Source organism: Lithobates pipiens, unplaced genomic scaffold (genome assembly GCF_037356315.1).
Source record: "Lithobates pipiens isolate NorthernLeopardFrog02 unplaced genomic scaffold, aLitPip1_a1.2 Scaffold_1, whole genome shotgun sequence".
Classification (NCBI taxonomy): Eukaryota; Metazoa; Chordata; class Amphibia; order Anura; family Ranidae; genus Lithobates; species Lithobates pipiens.
In genome coordinates, this window is record NW_027507685.1 from 42,790,234 (window position 1) to 42,810,815 (window position 20,582).

At 38.2% G+C, this 20,582-nt stretch overlaps 1 long non-coding RNA gene across 1 annotated transcript in view; it reads left to right on the plus strand.

Moving 5' to 3' along the window:
• LOC143991527 (uncharacterized) overlaps positions 1 to 20,259 on the plus strand; it is a 217,651-nt gene extending 197,392 nt beyond the window's left edge. Inside the window, exons 2-5 of the long non-coding RNA XR_013277463.1 lie at positions 11,738 to 11,790; positions 18,689 to 18,811; positions 18,935 to 19,004; positions 20,151 to 20,259. This is a non-coding gene — a long non-coding RNA (uncharacterized LOC143991527). The remainder of the gene's footprint in view (positions 1 to 11,737; positions 11,791 to 18,688; positions 18,812 to 18,934; positions 19,005 to 20,150) is intronic.
• The last annotated feature ends 323 nt before the right edge of the window (positions 20,260 to 20,582 follow it).

Sequence of the window (20,582 nt, forward strand, 5' to 3'; positions counted from 1 at the left end):
TACCGCAGTCATATTCATGGGCTCTATTGGCACTCCTGGATACGCTGATGACTACAGTATTTACTCCTGTGTGTGCCCAACTTTCTGCATGTCAGATGTAAGTGACAGATATATGTTTTATTATGGATTAAAGCACCTTTTACTGAGTGGCGCTTTTCTATTTTTTTTTCATGGTAGTGTTTGGTTAGTGGTTAGTTTGATTTGGTTGGTGGCGCCTCTTGCTTAGGTTGTTGTTAGGTGGGGCCTTTCAAAAAGGTGTGTATATGTAATGACAGATCATATGACACTTAGATTGCACACAGGTGGACATCATTTCACTAGTTATGTGACTTCAGAAGGTAATTGGATGCACCAGAGTTTTTAATGGGCCTCATAACAAAGGGGGCGAATACATACACACATGCCAATTCTCATTTTTTTATTTACGAAAAATAGTTTTATGTATATATTTTTCTAATTTTACTTCACCAACTTAGACTATTGTGTTCTGATCCATTTTATATAATTCAGTTTATAAAGAACATTGAACTAAAGGCTGTAATATAACAAAATAGGTAAAAAACCAAGGGGGTGAATACTTTTGCAAGGCACTGTAGGTGCTTTAATGTGTTTTAAATCCCTTGATGGTGTACCGTATATACTCGAGTATAAGCCGAGATTTTCAGCCTCTTTTTTGAGGCTGAAAGTGCCCCCCTCGGCTTATACTCGAGTCATCGCTGTCTGCCCGCTCGATCAGCGTGTCGAGCAGACAGACAGCGGCCATTCTATTCAAAAGCCGCGCCTCCGGCTCCGCCTTCGCCTGTGATAGGCGGAACACTGAATTTCCCAGCAGCCTGTGTTCCGCCTATCACGGACATCGTATCATCCTCGTACTACGGACGAGGATGATACGACGTCTGTGATAGGCGGAACACAGGCTGCTGGGAAATTCAGTGTTCCGCCTATCACAGGCGAAGGCGGCGGCGCAGCTTTTGAACTTTACAATGGCCGCCGACGAAGAGGGCACGGGACGGAGGCAAGGGAAGGCACGGCACGGGACGGGACGGGACGGCGGCGGCAAGGCAAGGCAAGGCACGACACGGGACGGATGCAAGGAGGCAAGTCACGGCACGGGACGGAGGCAAGGAGGCAAGGCACGGGACGGAGGCTCGGGACAAAGGTAGGCTGGACACACACACACACACACACACACACACACACACGCACACACACACACACACACACACACACACACACACACGGATGGAGACACACACAGGGATGGATGGATGGATGGAGACACACACACACACAGGGATGGATGGATGGATGGATGGAGACACACACACACACAGGGATGGATGGATGGATGGATGGAGACACACACACACAGGGATGGATGGATGGATGGACACACACACACACAGGGATGGATGGACGGACACACAGGGATGGACGGACACACAGGGATGGACGGACACACAGGGATGGACGGACACACAGGGATGGACGGACACACACACAGGGATGGACAGGCATGTCTCACCCTCGGCTTATACACGAGTCAATAAGTTTGCCAGTTTTTTTGGGGGTAAATTGGGGGCCTCGGCTTATATTCGGGTCGGCCTATACTCGAGTATATACGGTAAACAAGTTCTTAGAGAGAATTTCCACTTTTGCTGCCAAATTTGGATAACAAACACTTTTTTTTGTTACATGATCTCCCTTATATAGCATAACTTAAAGGCTAAGTTTACATTTTTTCAGGCATAATTACTCTTTTCATAATAAATAGAAGCCTTTTTATGCCTTTCTGCCCAAGCCATCCCAATATACTTATCTCTCACTTACCTTGTCCATGGCAGCAAAAATGTCTTCTGAACCCTGACCTCCTTTATTATCATGTAACCTTCCAGGAAACGTCATATCCCATCATGCACTGCCATACTGCATTGTAGAATAGGGAGTGTTTTACTTCTGTAGATCACAGCTCTCTCATTACTACACCACCTCTTTTTTATTTCAATCCACTTTCCTACTTCTTCCTTTAAGATGGTCATGCACTGTACAACCTCCCTTATGCCGCGTACACATGATCGGACTATCTGGCGGACTTTGAAGCGGAGGTCCGCCGGACTTTCCTAACGAACGGACCTGCCCACACACGACTAGACTTTTCCGGCGGACTAGGTGCGGCAGACAAACCTCTGGACTATGGCGGGAGTCCGCCGGACTTTTGAAATGAACAGACTTGCCCACAAACGGAGGAAAGTCCATTCATTTTGAACGCGGCTCCAGGTAGACGGGACTAGTGAAGGAAGTTAATGTTGCCGACTTCGGCAGTGAGATTGACACCTCGCTGGCCCTGTCACCTGGTATGGACTTAAAGGGGAAGCCCTACGCCGAAAAAACTGAGTAGGGGTCCCCCAAAATCCATATCAGACCCTTATCCGAGCACACAGCCCGGCCAGTCAGGAAAGGGGGTGGGGATGAGCGAGCGCCTCCCCTCCTGAGCCGTACCAGGTCCCGTGCCCTCAAAATGGGGGGGTGCTTTGGGGAAAGGGGGGCCCTACGGCCCCCCATCCCAAAGCACCTTGTCCCCATGTTGATGAGGACAAGGGCCTCTTCCCAACAACCCTGGTCACTGGTTGTCGGGGTCTGCGGGCGGGAGGCTTATCGGAATCCGGGAGCCGCCTCTAATAAGGGGGCCCCCAGATACCGGCCCTCCACCCTATGTGAATGAGTATTGGGGTACCATGTACCCCTACCCATTCACCTGGTCAAAAAAAATGTAAAGAAAAAAATACAACGCATGTTTTTAAAATAATTTATTGCACAGCTCCGGGGGTCTTCTTCCGCTTTGGGGGGTCTTCTCGCCGGACTCCTACGCTATCTTCTGCTAGCTCTTTTACTAGTGGAGGAGCCCGGCTTTCTTCTTCATCGCCGCCGCCGTGCGGGGGTCTTCTTCCGACTTCGGGGGTCTTGTCCCCCTCTTTGGGTCTTCTTGCCGGGCCCTTCGCTTTCTTCTTCCAGCTCCCTTCCCCAAAGCACCCCCCATGTTGAGGGTACACGGCCTGGTATGGCTCAGGAGGGGGGGCACTCGCTCGTCCCCACCCCCTTTCCTGACTGGCCAGCTGCATGCTCAGAAAAGGGTCTGATTTGGATTCTGGGGGACCCTCCACGCTGTTTTTTCAGCATAGGGCTTCCCCTTTAAGTCCATACCAGGTGACGGGCCAGCGAGGTGTCAATCTTTGACTTCCTTCGCTAGTCCCATCTACCTGGAGCCGCATTCAAAATGAACGGACTTTCCTCCGTGTGTGGGCAAGTCCGTTCATTTCAAAAGTCCGGTGGACGAGCACACAGACGGCCGGATTGTCCGCCGGACTTCTTTCTAAGTCCGCCAGACTTTTGGAAAGGAAAAGTCCGCCAGAGCCCACACACGGGCGGACCGCCGGACCAAGTCCGCCGGATAGTCTGATCGCGTGTACGCAGCATTAGATCTACTATCAACGTAGTGCAAGGGTCTGCCTAATTTGATACAAATTGAATAGATCATTTAGATCCTATTACATAGTTTAGTATTAAATCTAAATGATATTGTACATATATTGCACAATCAAATTGAATAGTGTATGGCCAGCTTTATACATTATACATGGGAGGAAGACATTCAGCTGTCAATGTTCTATAATCCAATTTAGAGGGGGAGTGTGTAAACACACCAATTTGACTTTCAGGCCCCATTTCTGGATCAACTGTGGATATAAAATTGGGTATATTGGATTGTACAATATTTTTTATTTTATTTATTTATTGTTTTTAAGGTTGAACTGGATGGACTTGTGTCTTTTTTCAACCTGACTAACTAAGTAACTATGTAACTATTTACACAGCGTAGTGGGCGTTTTTACATGTCATGCATAAGTAATGGCATCAAAAGCAACTGGGTGGGCAGGAGCAACCTCCTGGAGGAGGAGGGTGGGTGCAGGGTGTGTGTTGGTTGATGAGGTAACAGCTGAACTGCTTCCTCAGTTCACTTACGGTTTTCACATCCTCAATACTAGAATGTAATGGAAGAATTTTCTGTAGAAGACACGGGAGGCTGAAATTAATGTCTGTCCTAGAATATAGTGGGGTTTTCGAGTGTGACTGCAAAAGTGGAATACACTTTAAAAGGAAATATGTATTTATTTTTTACTGATTACAAGGTTATATTGCACCAACAATTTACACAGTGTTTTACATACTATACATTCCAGTAACTTACAACCTATGGCCCTTATGTCACATGCAAACATACATGCACATAAATACTAGAAAGCCCTAGTTTAGGTGCTCTAGAACTTACTTATTTTCATCATTGTAATTGAATTTGTACTATTTTGATTATGTGTGCATTATTTTGATTACCTAGCTGGTGTCTGTGTGCGAATATATATAGATATATTTTTATTTCTGTATATGCATCAATATGAATGTGTGTTCATATATACTATATATATATATATATATATATATATATATATATATATATATATATATATATATATATATATATATATATATATATATATATATATATATACTTTTTTATATATTTACTTATATGTATGTATTTTGATATATTTTTATAGTACGTGTATTGTATATGCCACCATGTTCATCTTTTATTGTATTGCGTGAGTACCACTTATTCCATTTAAATATTTGAGGTTCGCACATTGGAGGTACCCCCTTACCACCCCCCTATTTTGGTTTTACTTGGGCATATGTATGGATTTGGCTATTGTTTCACTGAAAATATAGCCCATTTAAGTGCATTTATTGATTATTTAATATTTTCTTTACTATTACCAGTATTCTTTTTTTTTTTCTGGGATCCCCTTTGCATTGAGGGAGGTCCTCTTTTTGTGTGCAGTGCTGAGTGGTGTGTGGTCTGGTAGTGTGATCCTAGCCACAGACATATATTTTGTTTAGTGACAGGCTTATTTACTGTTAGCCCCGCCTTGTTATGATGCCCTTCCGGCGCGTACTTCTGCCTTTGTGTTCCATTGTATGGTGCATGCATTCCAGCAGCTCATCCCTGACTGTGGGACTGGAGTTTGGCCGCGGGATGACACATTCAGTTTTAGATGAGCTACTGGGGATGCCAGCATTTAGTGTTGTAACAGATTGGCTCTTATACCATCAGTTTAAGCCGGAACATATGCCCACATTTAATAATGTGCTAAGAGGATCATGCATTGCTTGTATGCATATGGGTGTGTTATGTGGGCTTTCAGTATGATGATGGATCTGAAAAAAGGCTCGCTCTTGTTTGTTCTATTCATGTGCATTGCAGGGTTTTTTGGGGGGGTTTTTTGTCATTGAGGGGGCTGTCACTAGTCAGGGATAACTGCGCCATTGTGCTCATTAAATGGAGTGGGTCTTGGATGTTCAAACACTTAAATAGTGGCAGTTGAGTTAGCGATGAGGATGGGGGGGCCTGTCCCCCGAAATGTGTTAGCTCCTCCACTGTGTGACATTGGATGAGAATATCCATCCCACCTGTTGGAGCTGTGTTTTTGTTAAGTCTGATTTTATCTGTGTTTTTTGTGAGTATTATTTTGTTGTGTTTTTAATAAATGGTTATGGTGGAAATGCACTAGGCATGTGCACCCTCTTGTGTGTGTTTTTACATAAATACTAGAACCTGTTCCCAATTACCTACCAGCATGTCTTTGGATTTATAGCCTTAGTTTTTTTCCCTTCATACATGCACCTGGAGGGAGCTATTTTTACTTATTACATGCTTTACTGCTCCTCTTCCTCACTTCAAGTCCATCGGTTTGAACAGAATGACTAAAAATAATAGACTATTAGAGGCATATTTATAATGAATCAAATCTGACTTTTGTCAAATATTCACTGGCAATGAATTAATTACTGTCATTAAAATACATGCACTTGGAAGATTCACCTGTAGAGTTGGGTAAACAGTTCCAGCCGAGCAAAAATTTGGCCCGAACATCTCCTGTTTGCCCATTCGGCGAACACCAGATCTCCCAGGCTGCATGCTCGAATAAGGGTCTGGTACAGATTGGGGGGGGGGGGGGCCCACTCAGTTTTTTTAAACAATTTTGTATTGCTGCCAATTGTATTACATTATACATGTCAGTTTTGCTGCAGCAGGTTTGATACATGGTACAGATGTACCACTTTACAGGGAGACTAAGGAGACCCCCAGGCACTATATTTAAAATAATTGTTATTGTTTCAGTTTAAGCATCATTAAAATCACTGCTCCTGTAAAAACATTTTTTTTTAAATATTTTTTTGCATTGATACCTGACCTCCAGGGCAGTACCCAGGCCCCAATACCCTTTTGATGGGAAATAATCTGCATAGAAGCCTTCAAAATAGGGTCTTTTGATTTTTCAAGTTCGGGTTCAATAGACTTTACTAGGGTTCAGGGGTCGGGTCAGAACTTTTGGGACGTTCGAGAGTTCTGACGCCAACCGAACCAGGGGGTGTTCGACCCAACTCTATTCACCAGTAGTGAATGTTTGGTAATAGTCAGATGAATTACTTTATAAATATGGCCCTCAGTATTGCTCAATGCTTATCCTCTATTTCGGCAAAGATTCAAAAAGGGATACTGACTGTATGCCTGGCATATATAGAGCCACTAGAGGAAAAAGTTGAAGATTTTCTTATATTTTACAGAATAATAAAAATATAAGCCACTAACATGCAAAACTGAAAAATAAAAGTTACGTCAAAAGTTAAAAGATAACCCAAATTTGTACTTTAGGTATTTTTTATGTCATTGTATTTTCACTCCAACCTCTTTAATGAACACAGATATTATTGCTTTATTTGAATTTAAAAAAAAAAGTAATTTATTAAGTGCAATATAAATCAAAAAGAATACCACTATTTGTTTAGTTGACATCTGCTGACAAACTTTATTTTATCTTGCATGAAAGACTAGAGGATTCTGATGTTTAATTAGAGTGGCACATGCTTTTCTCTGTTTATAGACTGTAATACACTTTTTTAGGGAAGGAAGGTGGAGACAACTTACATATTCTCTCTAAATTTCAATATGCAGTACCCCATCCAGTTTTGAAGACTCAAAGGCTTATCTGAAGGCTTTTGAAATGTTAAACTTTATTCCTTCTTCTGAAGAACGTTTGATTTTAGTCTTTCAAGAATATTTAACCTTTTAAGTGCTGTCACTGGAGTACTACATTATATTATGTTAATCATAATGATAAAAATAAATATTTCAGAGCAAGTAGCTGAAACAACAGATGATAAATATGGCTCAGAATCCACAATTTCTTATCATGGTCTTTTCTTCTCATCATTGATCTACCCCACCTACCTTTTAAACTTAAAAGAAAGTAACACGTCGAGAAGACTTTGTGGCCAAACTTGCTTGTGAAAGACAGCAGTAGGATATTGCAAGGCAGGAAGAAAAGACTTGAACAGCTTTGAAAACATACACGTATTATATACTGCGGTAGCCAATAAAAAGTATTTTATTTAACTGTAACTTTTTCCTGCTACTGTTGATTAATGCATTAAAAATACTCTTCTGCTAGGTAAATAGTGGTTGCATATTATTTTGAAACCTCTAAAGTGATTCTGTATGCATCATCATTTATAGTTATTGTTAATGACATATCTATGGGTTGATGGTGGCTAACCATGTAGGCATGATCCAGTTACTAAAATATCATTGTACATGCAGTTTTGCCTCAAGTGAACATGCATGTTTTGGCCCATTGATGACAGAAAGGGGAAAACATGAGTCTTATATCAAGGGGAAAAAAATATAGGTATAGTCCGGGAAATCTGTCTTGATTTGATTACTTATTCCTAAGAATGCTTGGCCATGTTCAGCTGTGAGATGCTGGGTGCACAGATGATGAATGTTCATCCTCCACCCCACTAAAATATGTAAAATTACTCTGTTGAAGGGGATGCAGTGGTTTTATATTATTCTGGAACCTTTTATATTATTTTGGAACCTTACCAGTGTAATTCACATGGATTAGTATTTATAGAGCTTACTTAGGAACCCTACAACACAAGTATTCATTAAAGGTATTATTTTTGTTATTATATATCTACTCCATAGCTCTCCAAGTCTTAAATAAAGGGCTAGGGTTCCACAGCAAAATCTCTAATCTCTAATTATTAAACTGCAAAATAAAATTCCCTGATTAGAAGACTACTAATACAGTAGTAGTTTAGTATACCTTTTATAGGGCATATGTGTTTTGAATTACCAAAACATTAAACCACATATGAAATGCATGTATGAATTTGACCCATTAGTTAACAAATTGCTTCATAATTTACATATTATATAGCTTTTTGCAAAGTAAATATAGCTACGCACATTATTTGCTGTGCCAGGAGAGCTTTTGGTCTACTGGCCTTATAACAGTAATTAATAGGAGTCACAATAAATTATTTTATATCTCAACTTTTGAGGTATAATACATAAGAATAGGGAAGAAGTATTCATGACTTGGAGATGCTTTGATCTATTTTGGGGTCAGAATAGTGAAAAAGTGACTAGCACAGTTGCCTTGCTTGATTTGGGTCCTTTTCATCAGGGAATTATCTATGTTTTCTCCTAAAACCAAAAATATAAATACTTACCAGCTTCTGATTAACCTAACCAAACTGCATATTTGCACATGCTTTTATGATGGTTAGATACTACATAACCAAAAAAATTACATGAATGTTAATCTACGTAAGATATATATATATATATATATATATATATATATAAAGTAAATAGGAATAATTTAACTAGAACCTAATCAACTGATTAGTGTGCTTCAGGTTTAATTTGGAAGCTTCTAGCTCCCTAAGGGAAACCCAAATAATTTAGGAAGACTTTACTATCACAGGGCAATGCTATAAGTGCTATAAAGCAATAGTTATAGACACTTAGTTACCTTGCTTTAACCCAACTGACAGATTTATTTAGTAGAAAAGGTCATTAAAAAAGATGTTGCTCTGTTACACTAGCTCCCTCTCTTTCTCTGCAGAAATAAACTGTTTAAAATATATATTTTCTTCCACAACAAAAATGTTTCCTGCTAATGTAATAGTACCATAGATTTGACGAAAATACACAGTGTCCTCACCCCGTCCTCTGGTCTCAGTAATAACTGCCAAGTGAAGTGCAAGTATACACCACAATACTCAGCTATCAGCATGCTCACTGTCAACAAATTTATTTTATGTGATTGGTGAAGGGGAAGGAGGTAGAATTGCTCGTTGTTTCACAGTGCTTAAGAATACTTCTACCAAAGTATAAGTCACATAAAACAATGCAGAAAAACAGTGCTGTAAGATAAATAACTGTTGAAAGCTTTCAAAATACTTATTGATGGATGATTTTATGCTTTTCAGAGCAACTACTGTATACCACTGATAAAGTTTCAGTTTAAAGATTTTTCAATTGAGAAACATTATTTACATAAATTATATTTTTGCTACTCTGAACTCAGTATAATAAAATACCAGTATGATCTTACAGAGGGGTAATACAATTTGCATATATATATGTAATACATTACATGAATCATAGTAAATGGATATTTAGGATAGGTTGAATGCCTAGCTAAAGTTTTGATAGATTTATTGGGATCCTTGCAGTGGCCAATCCGTTCATTTATTGATATTGTGTGCTCACCAAAAGCTATTTATAGATCACCCTTGACACTACTTGTTCAGTTTTTTTTTTTTCTGAATCTTGATTTCTCTCAGTAAGACCACTTTTATGTTCTGCCATTTTAATGTGATGTTTATACATGTTGTTAGGTAAAATGGTAGACCAAAGTCTCAGAAAATAGACAGTAAAATGGAGCATAAAATGAAATTTTGGCATTCTTGCTTGCTAGTTGTTTCATGTTTTGATCAGTGTGTTCATAAACAGAGACCAGCCTCAACAGATATCCCCTGACCGAGGATTCTATGGGGAAGAATCAATCAAATGGCCTGACCACTGACCTTTTCAGCCAATCACTACTGTTTTCCTCCAGCAAAACCAGGCAGCAGTGGGGTCCAACAGTGTTGCTTTTCTCTCCTCTAAAGTTCTAAACATGCTTATTGGACCAATCTGAGCATGTGTGTTTGTGGAAAGACCTATGCCATTAACAGTTTTGCCATCAGCATGAAATATCTGTAGATTGCTTTATTCTAACAGAGATTTGATGCTTGTAACCAAGTTCTGAACCAAAGACTTGCATTGAAAGTCAGATGCAGTCAAAGCATATGTACAGTTGAAACTTTTTAGTTTGGATAGAGTAGGGAAGTTTTAAAAGCCCTGTCAGTTTTCTTCTTTTTTTTTTTTTTTTGCATTCTGTGTCCCAGAAATGCAACAGGATTCCAAAAAAAAAAAATCCCTCACCTTTTATTTTAACAACAACTGAAATAAAGTGGATTTCCGATCATTTACTGTGCCAACTGCAACCAGAACAAATACAGAGGGTATGTCGGTATCCACCTATAAGGGACACATACACCAATAAATACTTGACAATGGTTCTTCCCCTACCCTATCCACAATTTTTTTTTTAAAGTAGTGGCAATGCATATACTTTAAGAGTAGCCATTTAACAGAGATTGCAAATGTGACAAGAAAATATGGCTGCCTCCATGTATATATATGATTACATACTAAACACAAAAACAGGATCTTAAGAGACATTCAAAGATAAGACTTTTTGATGAGGCTTATAGCATTCAGATACACATCTTGTCCAGTTATAAAGATCCATGCCTTTGAAGTCCCCCCCCCCCATCTTTTCTATGTTCCTACTTTGAAAGGCAGTGTGTGGAGAGATAGGAGGAGACTGCCAGAGAACAGAGAATCTTTACAGTGGTGGATCTTCAGAGAGTTGTAATGTGGATTACATTGTTTATAATAGTATTCTAATCACTATCCAGGTAAAACTAACTAAATGCATTTGGCAGGAGTGCTTGCTAAAAAAATTTTTTGGTTTGAGATGTTACAAATTTGATTTATCAGCAGTTTACAAGACAACATTTCAGATACAAAATTAATGTATTTCAGGTTAACATCTGTTCTGTAAAGACTGTATAGTAATTGCATGTGAACTATTTAGTTACATGAGAGATTGAAAAAAGACAAAATTCCATTCAGTAGAAAAAAAGAATACACAAATAAATTGAACACGTGCATATTCAGAACCCTAACCCTGTCTCACAGATGATCCAGAAGAAAGAAAAAATATTTATGTACAGGTTATGGCCTGTAGGTTTAAGCATGTTAAAATCAATAGCTTCGCTGCAAACACAACAAACATGTTGGAAAAATGTTTTGTAGGTTTTGGCTGGTTGTACATGCAAAACAACGTGAAAGATGACATATAACCTTTCCCCTTACAGATGGATCTCAGTGCTAGAAGTCACACTGAGATTTGTGATTGAAAATGTTTAGGCTGCACTTAGCATGGTAGTCTGTGGTCCTGAAACAGCATGGACCACAGGAGTTTAAGTAAAATGCTTGACTTTTCATTACATTCTGGCCAAAGAGAAGGTAAAATATATGGGCAAACAGAAATATACAGTATGTATATAGAAGACGATCATACTTAAAAATATTTGTGATGCCAATCTGTTTGATCCAAACATGATGTATGCTTTGAGAAATGTGTTAATGGCTACATGGAAAAAGCTGGCATGATGGAAATTAAACCTATAAAATAATATGGTTTTCCAGCAGAGTACATGGAATTGGAGGAGAGGATACTTACTACAGGCAACTGTCATATGGTAAGATTTACTTTATGTGTCCGTATGAGATAAACATATTTGTAACCAAAACTAAATTCAAAGAATAGCAATTTGGAATTAATGTAACAACTAATGGAAATTAAAAGCAGGTGATGATATTCTATTAGGGAGACAATAGGGTTAATTTACTAAAACTGCAAATCTGTTGCAGCTGTGCATGGTAACCAATCAGCTTCTAAGTTCAGGTTGTTGAGTTAAAAAAAAAAAAAAATAGAATTGGTTTCTATGCAGAGCTGCACCACATTTTGCAACCTCAATGCATGGCTCCGAAATATAAGAACAGTAAAAATAATTTTATTTAACCACTTAAGCCCCGGACCATTTGGCTGGCCAAAGACCAGACCACTTTTTGCGATTCGACACTACGTCAATTTAACTGACAATTGCACGGTTGTACGACGTGGCTCCCAAACAAAATTGATGTCCTTTTTTTCCTACAAATAGAACTTGTATTTCCTCTGCGGTTTTTATTTTTTGTGCTATAAACAAAAAAAACGACAATTAAAAAAAACAAAACATTATTTTTTACTTTTTTGCTATAATAAATATCCCCCAAAAATATATAAAAACACATTTTTTTTTCCTCACTTTAGGCCAATACATATTCTTCTACATATTTTTGGTAAAAAAAATTGCAATAAGCGTTTATTGATTGGTTTGCCCAAAAGTTATAGCATCTACAAAATATGGGATAGTTTTATGGCATTTTTATTAATATTTTTTTTTACTAGTAATGGTAGCAATCAGGGATTTTTATTGTGACTGTGACATTATGGCGGACACATCGAACAATTTTGACACATTTTTGGGACCATTGGCGTTAATACAGCGATTAGTGCAATTAAAATTGCATTGATTACTGCAAAAATGTCACTGGCGGTGAAGGGGTTAACATTAGGGGCAGCGAAGGGGTTAATGTGTGTCCTAGGAAGTGTTCTAACTGAAGGGGGTTGGGACTGTGTAGGGAAACTAACATATCACTGTTCATACTTAGTATGAACAGACGATCTGTCAGTTCACTCCTCAGAGAACCAGAAACTGTGTGTTTACACACACATCTCCCAGTTCTCCATGTGCTCCGAGCAATCACGGAAGCCCGGCGGTGATCAAAACCGCCGGGCACTTGCATTGGCTTGGGGAGCGAGCGAAGGAATGCACTGACGTAACATAACAGTGATTCAAGCTACCAAGCCATGTTGCCGCAGTACAACTGTGGCGGCTGGGCGGCTATCGGTTAAAAAATATATATTTTTTAAAAATTACATTTCAGTTTTTTTGTTTAATGCATTTTAGATTACATGTGAGATCTGAGGTCTTTTTGACCCCAAATCTCACATTAAAGAGGTCCTGTCATGCTTTTTTCTGTTACAAGGGATGTTTACATTCCTTGTAATAGGAATAAAGTGACCCAAATTTGTAAAAAAAAGTAAAAAAAAATGTAAAGCACCCCATTCGAGCTTGCGCACAGAAGCGAACGCATACCTAAGTCGCATCTGCATATGAAAATGGTGTTTAAACCACACATGTGAGGTATCACTGCAATCATTGATAGAGCAAGAGCAATAATTATAGCACTAAACCTCCTCTGGTACTCAAAACTGGTAACCTGTAGAAATTTTTAATTGTCCCCTATGGAGATTTTTAAGGGACGAAGTTTGTCACCATTGCACAAGCGGGTGCAATTTTAAACATATTGGGTATTGCTTTACTTGGCATAACATTATCTTTCACAATATAAAAAAATTAGCTAACTTTACTGTTGTCTTATATTTAATTAAAAAAAAAAAAATTCTCAAGAAATTGCTCTTGTGAGACTGCTGCGCAAATACGGTGTAAAGTATTGCAACAACCGCGATTTTGTTCTCTAGGGTGTTTGAAAAAATATATATATTTAGGGGTTCTAAGTAATTTTCTAGCAAAAAAAAAATTATTTAACTTGTAAACACCAAATCTTAAAACGAGGCTCGGTCCTTAAGTGGTTAACATACTGATTATACTTAAAACCTTTCTGTTTTTATACCTTTTTATAGTTTCAGGTGACATAAACTTTGTGCTTCTCTAAACAATGCAAGAAGATCATGGCTTGTGGGGGGGAGGGGGGGCAGCAGGGTGCTGTACGTAGTTTTCTGAAAACATCACGGCACCCTGCCTCAGGGCTTCTCCCAAAAGCCCTAAGCCCCCGTACACACGGTCGGACATTCCGACAACAAAATCCGTCGGATTTTGTCCGACGGATTTTGTCCGAAACTTGTGTTGCATACACACGGGCAGTTTCGGAAAATCTGATCGTTCGTAAAGTGATGACTATGTTCAGGCTAGTAGCCAATAGCTTTGGTCTGGTAATTTGATCTGAGCATGCGTGGCACTTTGTCTGATCGGAATTCTCTACAAACGATCAGACAAAGTCCCATTGGATCATGTTGTCGGAAAATTTTATAGCCCAGCTCTAAAACTTTGTCGTCGGTTATTCAGACGGAAACAGTCCAATGGAGCCCACACATGGTCGGATTATCTGACAACACGGTCCGATCGGACATTTTCTATAGGAATGTCCGACCGCGTGTACAAGGGCTAAGCCTGATGCAAGTAGTGGGTTGGCTCTTACAAGGAGTTATGTAAATGTAAAAATGCCTTAATGGGTAAATGTGAGTTGAGAGAAGTGGGCATTCCTAGGCAGGCTTTATTTGCATTCATACCACCCTAGGTAAAGCCAGCATGTGATGATGAGCCACCATGATTGAAAGGATGAATATCCAGGTAAATGGCTAGATAATGCTGAATGTCCTCCAGCCAAGAAATGAGGCAGGCCTTATCTGATTTGCTTCAGCTTCTAATGCACATGGTGAGAAGCTCATTCTGCAGTGAAATCATAAAAAGTAATTTCAGTGCAGGAGAGGACCCTGTACAACTGTCCAAGAATGAATGTAAGGCTGGAGTTCAGCATTAAATTCATTTGAGAAAGCAGGCTAATATGCTAGACTGATGATGTAATTAGTAGTGGAAAGCCACTGTTCACCTTAAATTAGAATCTCTGAAATATCTATGGGGACCTGGGTGTGGGAGGATCCAAAATGGCTCAAAATCCAACTATATTTTTTAACGCTGTGTGCTTAAAATGTTCGGTGAATGGTCTAATATCTCAAAGGCAACATAGGCTAGGTGTGCGCATGCATATGGCTATTCAAAGACATGTTGAGAAGCGCAACCTGTCTTTGAGTACATGTGACCGTCGAGGAAAACTTGCTGTGGGCAGTCGAACATAATCAGTGATAGAGGTAGTTTCACAGTGCAATGGAGCAATGTGTGAACATCAAGTTTTGCTAAAAATTGGGGAAAATGGTGACGGACACGCATTAAATGTTGGTTCAAGTGTATGGGACTGAAGCTGTGAGCAGAAAATGTGTTTATGAAAATTGTTCAAATTGTTCAAATGAGAAGGAAACGACCGAGGATGAGCTACATTCGCGTCACCCATTGACAAGCAGAACCCCAGGCATGATTGTTTGAGTGTGACAAATGCTGGCGTGAGATCAGTGACTGACTCTACAATTGATGGTGGAGGAATTGGGCATTAACAAGGACATGGTGCGCACCATTGTCCTCTAAGATTTGGGTAAGTGGAAGATCTGTTCCGAGTTTGTGTTGCACAAGCTGACAGACAAACAGAAAGCATGGTAATGAAACCTCTTGGGTCCATCCTTTCTGCGAACCATCATCACAGGGGATGAGACCTGGTGCTACCAGTTCGATCTGAAATCCAAGTGGCAAGCGATGGAATGGCATTCACCGCTTTCTCCGTGACCCAGAAAGTCCCAAGTCAAAACAATGTTGATTGCCTTCTTTGTTTTGTGAACATGGCAGCAATCCAAGAATGTGTGATAGTGGTTCTGCGATCGATTCCTAAAGAGGCCTTTTCTGTCAGTTTTCAGAAGCTTTATAAACATTTCCAAAAGTGTGTTGTGAAGGATGGTGATTATTTTGAAGGCCAATAAAGAAAATTTGTTTGTATCTTCTGCTTTGTTTGTTTTCTGATACCATTCACCAAACTTTTCAGACACACCTCCTGTGATCAACTTGGCTTGGCAATATTTTCATGTGAGATATTTAAATAACCAATGGTTCTATCTATTTCTCTACCTATCTATCTACTTTTTTTTAAGTCAGAGATTCAACAGAGAAAGTGTCAGAATATTTTCATCCTCTACTGGAAAACTAGGCATACTGGAGGTGCCTTCTAAAAAAAAATCTAAATCTGCACTTCTATAGCCTGGCCACACATACTTCTGCCCAAATCCAGCCTGTGATAAGACCTGTGTAATAACCTCAGACCCACTATGAATGTGACTATCGCTAACAGCAGATTTTGCACAAATAAAGAGAAGGGACTGCTACTTATTAGGGCAGCCATACATGGATCAAAATGTGGCAGGTTCGGCAGGGACCAGATGAATTTCGAACAATGTATGGGCAGGGTGGTTGTGCAGAGGTCCATCTACCTATCAGCTTCTGCCCACTGACAGAATGCAAAAGCTCGGCAATAGCTCAGCAGGAGTGATTGCTCTATCCAACTTTAATGTGTGGATGGGGAAATCAGGTAAATTTTTTCATTCACTCCCCCCAAAAAATCTTCCTGCAAGTTATGAGCATAATGTGCTAGTACGCATAGCATACTAGCATATTATGAAAGACTTGCCTTAAAATTAAGCCCTGCAGCGGTGTGCTGTCACCACTTACAGGACTTCCATTGACACCTGGTCTTCCTTCTAGGTTCACGGGCCCCATCTGTTCGAATCACTGAGCCATGGTGATGTCACTCCCTTGCATGTGCGCAGGAGTCATGGATGTGGCACAGGTCTCTCAATGGAGGAAATGCCATCGATTGAGAGAGCAGTGTGCATGCGCCTCTGATGTCACCATTGTTACTAAAGTAAATATCCCCTTAACGGTGCACATGGCTTGATTGCCATAAATTATGCTAAAATTGGTGCTATCACTTGTAAATAGCAAAACACGCATGTAGTCACCTTTGGATTAAGCTCTAAATTAAGCCAATTTTCTGGCAAAAAAAAATGAATAATTTATTTAGACGTCAAAGTGTCAGTACTACCTACTAGAGATATTTTCCCACAACCATCAATCCAGTTCAGACTTGCATTTAATGTCTGAATCTGATTGGTGGCTGTAGGCAGTCATCCTCTAATTATTTAAAACTACGCAACTTAACTTTATTCTAGTGTAGAATCAAAGAGTGCTTCTTGAAAAGTTATATTTTCTATATGTCCTAGGTGACATACCACTACGACACCCAAACTAACTCATACTTGGAAGCAGGCAGCCACATCTATATAGACATAGCTAAACCATAGAGGTTTACATGTTTAACATAAACACTCAACAAACAGATTGGGAAGGAGATAGTAGAAACGATGACACAGAAATTGTATGCATCCACAAAAGTTATCTGAAACATTTTTTATGATATATGCATCTTTTTAGGGTGAGTTTTTTTTTTTTATTAATATCATTATTATGGTGAAAGATAGATGGAAAGAGAGAGCGATAGACAGATAGATAGATAGATAGATAGATAGATAGATAGATAGATAGATAGATAGATAGATAGATAGATAGATAGATAGATAGATAGATAGATAGATAGATAGCATTACATACATAATCACATTACTTTTAGATATCACAGTTATCTAAGTTATACTACATGCTATGTACTATGTGCTTGAACAAAAAAAAGGCAGATGACTTTATGCATAACATTATTGTTAATCCTATTAAAAACAGTTACTAAAATTTTGAGAGAGAAGGATGTTAAAATAAATCAAATAATAAATTCAGTGTTAACTACTAAAATATAACAAAATTGCTTTCAAATTATTACACCGAAAACAGGTTTCTCATACAGCTTAGAGTTATTGAGACTGATTTACCAAAGGAATTGAGAGTATTTACACAATACATTGTGTAAATATTCAGTTTATTTGTCCAATTACATGCAGATAAAATAGATATTTGCTTTTCACATGATTAAAAATGTTAGATAATCATCACACAATTAACTGTGTGAACATTCTCAGCTCCATTGGGAAACCAGCCTTATTGCTACAGATTTTTTAACTTAATTTTGCATTTGTAAAACAGCAAACACCATGTCAAAATAACATTTTTTTTCACTCAACATAGAGTATTTTTTCACTCAACATAGAGTATTTCTATAGTAAATCATATTCAAAATAATCATATGTGCACTAGTATTTATACTGATATTTTGTATATTGTAATATTTATTGTCCTCTGTTTACCATATAGATAAAACTAGAAAAAAATAGTTGTATTAAAATCTGAATCCTCCAATCAAAATGCAACTGTTTCAATCTTTTTTTAAATATTACTTTGCATGAGTTGCAAATTCTAATTTCTTTTCATCAAGGTCAAAATAACTATCTTAATTTTTTTGTAAAAGTTATTGCTATAACAGTGGAATGGTTTGTTAATAATTTCATTCACACAAAAAACTAAAACTGTATAAAAAAAATTATTTTTGTTAATATTGTTACCTGTTTTGTTTTGTTTTGCTACCAGTAGAAATATCGTTTTTTGTATTATTTTTTGACTTAGAAGCATGAATCTTCTAAAACAGAAAAAAAGGAAGACATTTTATTAGGAGACACTGACTGATACTTTATGTAGATGTCTCATAAACATTATTGTAAAGGGTTTAATTGCATTATATAAGATCACAATTAGTCGTTATTTCCTTTAAGACAATAAGAAATGCTTTGTAAAGAACTGTGCTTCATATCTAATTCTAAGTCATTCCTGAATTATTCACTTATTTTTATTTTAACCCTTTATTTTCCAGCTATTACCCCCTGGAATGTGCTCCAAAGAATCATAGCAATTATGAAAAATGCCATTTCTCTTTATGGATTACAGCTATTATAAAACCATCTGCCACTTCTTGACTACCATATGTAAAAGAGAGGTCTGTAACTATATTGTCTTCTTCTAATGTTCATGTTTAAAGCAGATACACTGTTCTTGCTACAGGAAATCTCAGACAGCACTGTTAATAGGCATTTTATTATGCTATATATTTTTTTTCCAGGTGTAAATGAACACATCATTAAAAACCTAGAATCAGCAGCAAAGAGAGAGAGCATCTCACACTAAGCATAGTAAGCCCAACCTCCTGACTCACATTTTGCATATGCAATCACATCACAAGCAACACACACGCTGTGCACAATGGGACAAAAAGCAAGCAAGCGATGGAAGCTGAGAGAGGGAGAGGGAGAGAGATAGAGAGAGAGAGAGCGAGAGAGAGAGAGAGAGAGAGAGGAAGAATTGACAGAGAAAGCAAGAGATGCAACCTGCAGTATGTTGATGGGGCTATCCGGGTTCAGATACATGTCTTGGTTTGCAGCCTCTGACAATCCCACTGTAGATGAGGGGGAGATGTCCTCACCATCTCTGTTATTGTTCCCTCTCTGTAATGTGAATGTCAATTCTGTATCCAGTTCTAAAGCACCAGTGTAAATAAGGAGCTGTATTCAGCTTACACTGCACTTGGGATATGTGGATCACGCCTTTTTTTCTTTGCTGCTGCTTCATGCAAACTTTAATCCACAGGGGTCTAATCCTCGAAAAGCAGACATTTCAGACTGAAAGAGCGAAGCTCCATTAATTAGAAAGTGCGCCAGTTGTAGCCAAATGCCATTATATTAGTATGCAAAGCTCACAGTCAGTTAATCTCTACAAATCGTTTGTTTCCTTAATTGCCCTCTAAGGGCAAAAGTGAAAAACAGAAGAAGAGTAATATATATATATATATATATATATATATATATATATATATATATATTATGAGATAACTTCATAAGATAATTTTAAATTTGGTGAAATATCATGGTATTTCTTTAAAGCATAGCAGAATATTACTTTTTTCTGCATTTAGATTTGCTTGGGTGTTCTACATACATAGATAAGGAACTGTACACATACAGTATAGAGGTAGATAGATAGATAGATAGATAGATAGATAGATAGATAGATAGATAGATAGGTAGCTAGATACTCTAATTTATACTAATTATTGGCAACAGGACAAGCAAGAGAGAGAGAGAGAGAGACATAGATGTCATATACAATATATGTAACATCTGGGATAACTACATAAAAACTACATGAATGTCATTGTATGTTGTATGTTGTATATAACACACATGCTTCATAGTTTATTAACATATCCAAATAAACATAGTATTTTAAAAAGTAGATTTTTTTTATGTAGAAAATTAATTCTTTTATCATCCATTTGACAGACCCTGTGCCACAGCCTATGCTCTGAAGAACCTCATTAAATGGTATATTGGAGCTATGGGACATCACTTAATTACAATCTGTAATAATAAACATGTTCATAAAACTCAATGTGTGTCATTTTCTTGATTGCTCTACAACATGTGTAATAAAGATTACTTGTGGTTTTCTCCATTGTGCATTAGAGACATTTATATTTAATACATCAGCAATTCTGAAGCACTGAGTGAAATAGTTTTAATGTTCTTTATTGCTTAAAATGTTGAGGCATAATGTAAAAAAAAAAAAACACTTGAGGTTGATTTACTAAAGGCAAATAGACTGTTCGCTTTTCAAAGACGTTTTCCCATAGGTTAGTCAAAGTTGTGAAGCTCTGCTGACTTCCAACAATCAATCATGCGCAAGAAAAAAATGCTGGTATTTTTCTAGCATAT